The sequence below is a fragment of the Vulpes vulpes genome, chromosome 4 (genome assembly GCF_048418805.1).
Source record: "Vulpes vulpes isolate BD-2025 chromosome 4, VulVul3, whole genome shotgun sequence".
Classification (NCBI taxonomy): domain Eukaryota; kingdom Metazoa; phylum Chordata; class Mammalia; order Carnivora; family Canidae; genus Vulpes; species Vulpes vulpes.
Window position 1 is genome coordinate 58,177,461 of NC_132783.1, and position 10,916 is coordinate 58,188,376.

At 42.2% G+C, this 10,916-nt stretch overlaps 1 pseudogene; it reads left to right on the forward strand.

Moving 5' to 3' along the window:
• The first annotated feature begins 964 nt into the window (after positions 1-964).
• LOC112919569 (aldehyde dehydrogenase, mitochondrial-like) lies at positions 965-5,292 on the forward strand (annotated as a pseudogene).
• The last annotated feature ends 5,624 nt before the right edge of the window (positions 5,293-10,916 follow it).

Sequence of the window (10,916 nt, forward strand, 5' to 3'; positions counted from 1 at the left end):
AGGCTTTTCCTGACCACTGTAAAATTTTGTAATAAATGCTACCTATACTTTTTTTTTTCTCTTCAGAATTTAGCACTATTAACCTCAAATATATTTTACTTGATTTAAGTGGTTCTCATGGATACTGGGCGGTAGGGGAGGCAGTTCTTTGTGGATTGTGGGTGGCAGTAAACACTAAATTGCATAATGGTGATAATGTTGATGGTGATAATGCAGCTGACAGAGCACGTACATGTGCCAGGCCCTAATAAATAAGCACAGGAAAATGTAATGAACTGTTTATTCAGCAAATACTGAATCACTGAGAGTGAATGTTTAGCTTTACAACAGTAGGAGCAGCCATAACTAATCTACTATAGCAGTAGTGAGTTGGAGGAGAGAATAGAAATGTTCCCTACTCTAAGGGAAATATGATTGGCTTCTATTTTATCTCATTCTGACATTGCATCAGGATAAACTTAAAACCCATTGACTTCTGGGTTTTTTTTTTCTTTTTATTAATAATATTTTTTATTTAAATAAATAAGGAAAAAACATAATTTATCTAAAAAATTTCAGTAATAATAAAAATACAGAGTTTTTTTTTTTTTTAATTTTTATTTATTTATGATAGTCACACAGGGAGAGAGAGAGAGGCAGAGACACAGGCAGAGGGAGAAGCAGGCTCCATGCACTGGGAGCCCGACATGGGATTTGATCCCCAGGTCTCCAGGATCGCGCCCTGGGCCAAAGGCAGACGCCAAACCGCTGCGCCATCCAGGGATCCCAAAAATACAGAGTTTAAACAGATGGAGGGATGTCTTCAATAATGAGAGACGTGAGAAATGGAAAAAATTGAACTTATAAAAAGGTTGTGACTCTTAAAAATATACCATTTCTCATAGCAAAAAATGTTGATCTCTAAATGCTTTTCCCCAGGCATGGGCTCTAGAAGAACGCTGGCCAGGTTAAATGGCGGAGGAGCATGGCCATTGAGGATCTGTGTTTAGCACCAAGAGGCCTGGTGTGTCATCCCCTACGCTGTACCCTAGAGGAAGCCTTAAAGTGGAATCCTTTCTTCATTTAGGGAAAAGTTCCAGTGTCTGAAAGGGCAATAATTCTGTTGAGGACTGGCTGTATGATTTGCCAAAATTTACATAAGCTGTTCTAACCTGGCTATATAATTTGCAGATCACTGTATTTTAAAATGCTTAAAATCTTAACCCATTAGCACGAATTCCATTTGGAAGAGGTAAGAATAGTGCATTTCAATTTTATTTTCCTAAGTTGGCTGATGAAAGTTAATTTGAGGGAAATCTTAGAATCAGCAAAACAACAGCCATTTATGATAAATGGGAACAGGAGAGAATATAGGTTAAAATTCATGTGTTGTCTTGCCTTCAAAAAGCAGCTTAAACTTAATTATTTCAGTCCCTTTTCATCTTTCTTCTGTCAGGTAGAAAAGCTGAAAAAGTAGTATAAATATTTAAGGAGCAGATTGAGAGAGATGAAGTAGATTATTAACCTCTAAAGTCACAGGGTTAGAAAGAGGTACAGCTGTCATCCATCCAGTGATCTAGGGTCAGGGTGTCAGGAGAATACTGTAGGTTCAAATAGTGAAATTACATCTTGTTTTGGGAGATTCATTCAATGAAGGGGGTCCCTTGCCCTAAGTTTCTGCTGCAGATTCACTGTGAGGTTGTAAAGAACATTTGAAAGAACTGAACAGTTGCCTGGTATAAGTTTATGGTAAGACTGGATGTGGGGTGGGACCTACGGGAAACTGGCTAGAGTCAGAAAATAACCCATCTCAAGTGCTGCCTCTCCTCTTCCAGGACTTCTTTGCGAAATCACTCTATGCCTCTTCCAGATTGTAAGCCTTCCACAGGTCACACTCTGCTATTTCCCCCAAATCAACATACGCTCTCATCCTCAGGCTAGTCTCTTCGCTACCCACAGGCCACTCTCATCTGCCCAGCTCTGCCATTGCAGTTGCCCTAGCAGCTTGAACCTGGCGAGGACTTGGCCTTTGGAGCAGACAGCCCCATGTGTGAATCCTCCCTGTTGTACTTGCCAGCTTGAGACCTCAGTTCCTCTGAGGAACTGCTCTCCACCACCACATTCTTATCTGCCAAAACTGGGCTGTTGAGAGCATGAGACCGAGTTGGTGTATTACTCAAGCCTGTTAAGGACTGAATTCTATTGTGCCCAAATTCATATATCAAAATTCTACCCTCCAGTAACTCAGACAGTAACCACGTTTGGTGATAAGGTCTCTAAAGGAGGTTATTAAGTTAAAATGAGGGCATTTGAGTAGGTCCTAATCCATTATGATCCGTGCCCTTCTAAGAGGAAGTCTGGACACCAACACTCGCACCCAGAGATGACTGTAAAGACACAGAAAGAAAATGGCCACTTCAAGCCAAGGAGAGAGGCCTCAAAAGACACCAACTTGCCCACACCTTGATCACAGACTTCTGGCATCCAGAACTAAGAAAATAAAACCCACCCCATCCTACCTTTGTCCTAAAGCACAAGTTTTAGCTCTTCTAGTAATCACAATGGTGGACCGAATAAAATCCTCCAAAAATGTCCATGTCCTAATCTCCAGAACCAGTTTATGTGTTACCTTATATACTAAATACATAGTATGTATACTATATACTAAAGGGGCTTTGCAGATGTGATTGAGAAGAATCTTGAGACGGGACTACCGTGGTTATCTAGGTGGGTACATTGTATTCACAAGACTTTTATAAGAGGGAGACAAGACCAAAGTCAGTAGCAAGAGATGGATCTATGAAGGATGAGGTTAAAGTGATGCAAGGGGTGGGACGCCTGGGTGTCTCAGGGGTTGAGCGCCTGCCTTTGGCCCAGGGTGTAATCCTGGGGTCCCAGGATCGAGTCCCACATTGCTTCTCTCTCTGCCTGTGTCTCTGCTTCTCTCTGTGTGTCTCTTACGAATAAATAAATCTTAAAAAAAAAAAAAAAATGCAAGGGGTGAGCCAAGAAATGCAGATGGCTTTTAGAAGCTGAGAGACCGGATGCAGATTCTCCCTTCAGAGCCTCTAGAGGAAACCAACCAGCTGACACCTTGACTTCTACCCAGTGGAACAGAGTTGGACTTCTGACTTCTAGAATTGGAAGATTATAAATTTGTGTTGTTTGAAGCCACTAAATATGTGGTAATTTGTTACAGCAGCGACAAGTAAACTAATAACAAGTCAAGCTCTGATTGACCAGTCCTCTGAACTGCCAGAGCACGTGGTTGATACCAGGGGAGCAATTGCTAAGAACGCAAGTCCAGTGTACACTTGTGTGGATTGGAATCTCTGCTTTAACATCTGCCAGTTGGATGAACATGAGCCAGTTATGTGATCTCTATGTGGTTCAGTTCCTCAAACGGGACTAATAATAGTAACCTTCTCATGGAAATTCATCAGTCTCCGTCTACTAGAATGCAGATTCAGTAGTAACTGGGACTTTGTCTTAGTCACTAATAGACCCAATATACCATACTGTAGGAACTCAATCAGTATTTGTAACTTATCATACATTAGTTTACTTTTTTTTTTTTCATTTTCAATATTGAAGTACAGTTGACATGCAGTGTTGTATTAGTTTCAGGGGTGCAACATAGTTGATTCATTGATTCTATTCATTACAGAATGCTACTATGAGTACTTGCCAGACCCAGTGTTAGGTGCAACCGTTAGAAATTAGTGCCATACAGAGCGTCGGCGCTCGGGCCTGCAAGCCCGCTCCCGCCCTGCCCGGGCCGCCGCCTCCCAGCAGCCTGAAGTCTTCTACAACCAGATCTTCGTAAACAATGAGTGGCACGATGCTGTCAGCAAGAAAACGTTCCCCGCCATCACGCCATCCACCTGAGAAGTCCTCTGTCAGGTAGCTGAAGGACACAGGAAGATGTGGACCAGGCCGTAAGGGCGCCCGGCTGAACCGCCTGGCCTCTCTGAGCGAGACCGGACCTACCTGGAGCCCTGGAGACCCTGGGTAGCGAACGGCAAGCCCTGTCATCTCCTACCTGGTGATCTGGACACGGTCCTCAGATGCCCCGTTACTGTGCGGGCCGGGCTGATAAGTACCATGGGAAAACCATTCCTATTGATGGGGACCTTTTCAGTTATACCTGCCATGAACCTGTCGGGGTGTGCGGGCAGATCATTCCGTGGACCTGCCCCCTCCTGATGCAAGCCTGGAAACTGGTCCAGCCCTGGCGACCGGAAATGTGATTGCAATGAAGGTAGCTGAGCAGACTCCGCTCACCACCCTCTATGTGGCCAACCTGATTAAGGAGGCTGGCTTTCCTCCTGGCGTGGTCCATATTATTCCTGGATTTGGCCCCACAGCTGGGGCTGCCATCGCCTCCCATGAGGATGGGGACAAAGTGGCAGGCTCCACCAAGGTTGGCCACCTAGTCCAGGTTGCTGCAGGGGACAGTAACCTCAAGAGAGTGACCCTGGAGCTGGGAGGAAAGAGCCCCCAGTATCATCATGTCAGATACAGACATGAACTGGGCGGTAGAGCAGGCCCACTTTGCCCTGTTCTTCAACGAGGGCCAGTGCTGCTGTGCAGGCTCCCGGACCTTTGTGCAAGAAGATGTTTACGCTGAGTTTGTGGAGCAGAGTATTGCCAGGACCAAGTCACGTGTAGTTGGGAACCCCTTTGACAGCCAGACTGAGCAGGGGCCGCAGGTGGATGAAACTCAGTTTAAGAAGATCCTTGGTTATATCAAATCTGGGAAGGAGGAGGGGGCCAAACTGTGGTGGAGGGGCAGCTGCTGACCTTGGCTACTTTATCCAGCCCACCCTGTTTGGAGATGTGCAAGACAGCATGACTATCGCCAAGGAGGAGATCTTTGGGACAATGATGCAGATCCTGAAGTTCAAGACCATAGAGGAAGTTATTGGGAGAGCCAACAATTCCAAGTATGGGCTGGCTGCAGCTGTCTTCACCAAGGACTTGGACAAGGCCAATTATCTGTCCCAAGCCTTCCAGGCTGGCACTGTGTGGATCAACTGCTATGATGTATTTGGGGCCCAGTCACTATTCAGTGGCTACAAGATGTCTGGGAGTGGCCAGGAGCTGGGAAAGTATGGGTTACAGGCATACACAGAAGTGAAAACTGTCATGATCAAAGTGCCTCAGAAGAACTCCTAAAGAACTCCACCAGCTCCCTCACTCATCCAGTGACTGAGGTCAAGGACATCAGCAGCAAAACCAAAAAAAAATGACGCTTGCACACGAAAAGTCTCAAGAGAGAAATTCACTCATAGAATCTCTTGATTGAGAAAGTCCCAGATTTTGAATTGGTAAATGGGGGTGGATGCGGGGCAGAGTACAGGGAAAGCCTTTTACCCTGCAACAGTACTACTGCTAGGTTTCAGGCTGATTTTTCAAAACTAGATTCAAATGTCTTATCTTGTCCATCTGGTATCCTTCTGTAACTTGCCCTTGTGGGGAAACAAAAAGCTATTGTTTATCCTTGTACTAACAAGTTGGGGCAACAACTAGTGCCTTCCTTTGTATTCTGGACTAAAACTCATTAAAAACAATGCTGCTGTTCACTTTCTGGTTAAAAAAAAGAAGAAAGATGGGGATCCCTGGGTGGCTCAGCGGTTTAGCTCCTGCCTTTGGTCCAGGGCGCGATCCTGGAGTCCCGGGATTGAGTCCCGCGTCAGGCTCCTGGCATGGAGCCTGCTTCTCCCTCCTCCTGTCTCTCTCTCTCTCTCTCTCCCTCCCTCTCATTAATAAATAATTTTTTTTAAATGTGCTTTAAAAAAAAGTTAAAAAAAAGAAGAAAGAAAAAAGAAATTAATGCCATACAACATCTAAAAAAATTCACCATGTAAGGCACCGTAACAAAAATATACATTTTCATGTACCATAATTAAAACTGTAAAAATATATATAATGAAGATTAAAGAAACAGAAATAGCTATGTCACGGGTAATGAGTTATTATAATTTTGCTTTATAATAAAATTAGGGGGGCACTGGTCCTAAATTTCATGTTTTAAGCTAATCTATGAATGTGACATTCAGTCCTTCCAGTATTATTTTTACTTTTTAATACTTGCATTTAAAATACAGACTTCAACACAACCTCTGTGTAGTCCATATAAAAACAAAGGAAAGAAGATTAGTACCATGATGTTAATAACTTATTTCCAAAATGAAAGATAAGATTGCATACTATCAGAAGGTCTGGAACTGCAATCTCAGACTTTCAGGCCTTCCTTTAAGTGGTAATTGTTACCACATCTGAAAAAAGAATAACAGTTCTTTTATTTTTTTTTTTATAGAATTACAGTTCTAACAAAGAAAATAAACCCCAACAGAGCACCAGAATTGAAACATCCTTTTAGCTACTAGTAAGTCACACTGTAAAACAGTCACTTTTGCATCGTCCTGTGGAGCCAACATAGTTTCTTAACCAAGGATGTCCGAAGGCTTCTTGTAATGTTGGGCAAGGAGTCGCTACATCTTCCCCATTATCAGAAACATATGCCCAGGAAGAGCAACACCACCTTCTTGTCCTTGAGAATAACTGAAAAAGGGTGTGAAATGTGCCCTTAGCTTTCTTTTCTTCTATCTTTTAAAAGAAATATTAACTGCATTTTTTTCCTAATGCAAAAGTAACATACATTGTGGAAAGTCTAGAAATATGGGAAAAGCAAAGGGGAAAACGATTTTTAACATCACTGTCCAAAGGTATGCACTATTACCAGATTGATAGTCTTCGAGATTTCTAATAGGCATATAAACATATTTTTAATAAAATTGGAGTCACATTGTACTTCTTTTGCAAAATCTGCTCGTTTTGCTTAGTATTTTCCCATGTCACTAAACCTTACAAAATATGAACGTTTAACCTATGGTTGCATAGGTTAGATGCCTGTACTATCATTTACTCCTACTATTGATTATATAGGGTCTTTACCTTTTTTCCTCCCTCCCAAACAATAGTGTTATGAATAGATTCATATCTTTGGGCACATCTTCTCTGATTATTTCCATGGGATAAATTGCTAGCAGCAGCAAGTCTCTGTGTGCATATTTCCAGGGAGTATGGTGTGGGAGTGGAAGGTTAGACATGGTGGTGTGCACATGTTAAAGAAAGGTCTCTATGTTTATCTGCAGTACAGGAGGGCCTCTTTCCTCAGAATCTAGCCAACACTAAGACATCGTTTTTTAATCCCTGCCAATCACAAGGCAACATAGTATGTTGTTCCACTCAGATACAGGGATATTTAGTTACTCCTCCTCATCTGTTGGCATTTTAATCAGAAAATGGGAAAAACTCTGTAGCTTTCCTTCCCTCTCAGTGACGAACTAGAATCCTAAAAGCAGCGAGCACAGTGACCAGAACAGCGTAAGCAGGCATAATTGCTTGTTAGGTGAGTAAATGGAAATGTTGGAGCAAGTAAAGCTAACAGAGACGACCTAGACCAGTGAATTTCTGTTTTGTTAAAGAAGCAACAGAAATACATTCTTCAAATAAAATCTTACATAAGGCCCCAATATATAAACACAGATGAAAGCAGAGACCTGTCCTTTAACCTGGATGATGATGATGCCTGAATCCTCCCTTCTCAGCATCCCTTTCTTGTTTGAAGAAAGCTCTCACTGGACTTGAGGGAGCCTTGGGATTTTCACACAACCCCACTTGAAAACTGGTTATCCCTTAATTTTATTTGTGAGGAAATGAAGACTGAGATAATTTACTCATAATCACAGTAAGTTATTGTCAGATGGAAATTGAGATTAGAATGAACATTTAAGTACATACAGTTGGGATCCCTGGGTGGCGCAGCGGTTTGGCGCCTGCCTTTGGCCCAGGGTGTGATCCTGGAGACCCGGGATCAAATCCCACGTCGGGCTCCCGGTGCATGGAGCCTGTTTCTCCCTCTGCCTGTGTTTCTGCCTCTATCTCTCTCTCTCTGTGACTATCATAAATAAATAAAAGAAAAATAAAAAAAAAAATAAATACGTATGGTTACTATGATTTAGAACAAGATATTTAAACTTTTCTGGCTTCAAGGATTGAAATAACATCTACCTCATGGTGGCAGTGTAAGGATTGTACAAGAAAATAAAATAATTGGGGATCCCTGGGTGGCTCAGCGGTTTAGCACCTGCCTTTGGCCCAGGGCGCGATCCTGGAGTCCCGGGATTGAGTCCCACATTGGGCTTCTGACATGGAGCCTGCTTCTCCCTCTGCCTGTGTCTCTGCCTCTCTCTCTCTCTCTCTCTCTCTCTCTGTCTATCATAAATAAATAAATAAATCTTTAAAAATTAAAAAAAAAAAAGAAAATAATCTCCGGTCTCTCAGCTAAATGTTGGCTGTACATTGATTACTCCCAAATATGTACCTCCAGCCTAACATCCACCTTGAACTTGAGCTGGGAGAAATTGGATATTGAACGGCCTACTCCATGTTTCTCGGTGTTTCTCTCTGAATGCCAAATAGGCACCTCTAACTTAACGTGTTTGAAGCTGAGCTCCCGACCTGCCCCCTCAAATCTCCTCCCACCCTCTGCACCATCTCAGTAATAGCATCTACTTTTCTTGTTGCTCTGCCCAGAACCTTGGGTTTGCCCCCAATGCCTCCCATTCTCTCACATTCCACATCCAAAACATTGGAAGAGCTTCTTGGCTCTACCCTCAAAATGTATGTAGAATCCTTCTTATCACCTCCACTGTACCACCCTGGTCCAAGTACCACCTTCTCTCCCTGCTTCCTCACTGGTCTTCCTCCTCCTCCTCTCTTCCTCTTTCTTTCATTCTTCCCGCAATTGCTAGGGAGATCCTGTTAAAACATAAGCACCTGCCATGCCTCAGCTCAGAACCTCTCCATGGTCCCCAGTTCCATCAGTGTAAATCCAAGGTCTCAAACAGGCCCAATCTACCCAGCTGCCCATTCCCTCCTGACTCTCCCACTGCCCTCTCCCTGGCTGTGCAGCTCCAGCCTTCACCCACCTCACTGGTCCCTGGAGGACTTCCTGCAGGTTCCTTCCAGGCTACCCCTCATCTCCTGCGGTCTTTGCCCAAAGAGCACCATGTCAACAAAGCCTTGTCTCCCCTCTGAAACTGCACACTCTTCATAGACAGATGCCCTTTTCTCTTTTTTCTGCTTTATTTCTCTCCATAGTAAAACATACGATATGATTTTATTTCTTCATCTTCTGTCTTCATCATCTAGAATCTAAGCTCCATGAGGGCATAGATGTTTTCTGTCTTGATCAATACTTTATCTCCAGTGTCTGGAATAGTGCCTAGCACAGAGTAAGTGCTCACTAAATATTTGTTGAATGAATCACACATATGGAGAGTTTTTAACAGCATGGTATGTGCTCATTAAATATTGTCATCATTTGCAGGTATTTTCAGCACTGGTTTTCCTCTCCAAACTCTCTCTTTCTAAAAGCCATCAAGGAGAAACTACTTCCTTAAGAGATAGCTGATTTTAAGGTGCTATTTTAGGACAATTTTAACATTCAGTTCCTAAGCCTGAGTTTCTTAAATGGTTTTGATTTATTAGGGATGGGAATATGGAATGCAAAATGGAGAATTGTGAAGGTCATGGATGAATTCTCAAAGCGATATCCTACCCATTAATGAAGTATAAATTCAATGTAAAGAAATCGAAAGTAATAATGTAAATGCTAATTGGATTTCTATTTGATTACTTAGTTTAAAACTCTAAGAATCTTCTTTTTAAAATTAAAGTTATTAATTTTTTTTTCCTTAGGCAACATTGAGCATTGTAACAGAAAGAAAATATCACGACCCTGACTTCCTTTATACTTAGGCAATGGAAATATGACACTGTATCCAAGAGAATTACCGGGATCAAAGGTCAGCTCCTGTTTCGGGAATGCCCCATAAACAGAAATTGCTTTCTGCTTACATTATTTCCTTCAAGAGAGATAAAGACAACATTACACCTTAGAATCAATCGTGAGTTTGTCTGTGATCATCAGTATATTAGTACTAAAAATAAACACTCCATAAATACTTTTAATTCACTCAAAAATGTTACAAATAAGAAAGTTTTTAGCACAAACTAATTAATTATTCATTGAAAATTGTTGAGGTCTTAGGATATGCACAAGAATGTAGGAAAAAGGAATTTTACAATCTTTCCACATTCATATTTCTGACTTTCTTCCTTTGGTTTCTGGCTGGTCTTTTTTTTTTTTTTAAGATTTATTTATTTATGATAGACATAGAGAGAGAGAGGCAGAGACACAGGCAGAGGGAGAAGCAGTCTCCATGCCAGGAGCCCGACGCAGGACCTGATCCCATGTCTCCAGGATCGTGTCCTGGGCCAAAGGCAGGCGCTAAACCGCTGAGCCATCCAGGGATCCCCTGGTTTTTGGCTGGTCTTAATCAGATATGTATGCAGGCCCTCCTCTATAGTCAATGTCAATGAAAATTACAATAGCACATGTAAATGTGTTCTAGAAAGAAGGAACCACAAGTGGTTCCTTGCAATAGGGACAAATCAAGCAAAACAAAAAGATCAAATTTCTGATTTTATGTCCATACCCAAGCTACATTATAAAAAGCAGTAGTGAGAACACTGGTGAAAGACAAAATGGTATTGTTACTTTGGAAAACAGTTTCTTATAGTTAACTATGCATTTACCTTATGACCCAGCAATCTCACACCTACATATGAGAGAAAATAAAACTCAGGGGATCCCTGGCTGGCTCAGCAGTTGAATGACTGCCTTCTACTCAGAACGTGGTCCCAAGGTTTTGGGATCAAGTCCCGCATCTGGCTCCTGAATGGAGCCTGCTTCGTCTCCCCCTGCCTATGTCTCTGCCCCTTTCTGTGTCTCTCATGAATAAATAAAAAAAATCTTTAAAAAAAAGAGAAAAGAAAACTTGGTTCACACAAAAAAACCTGCA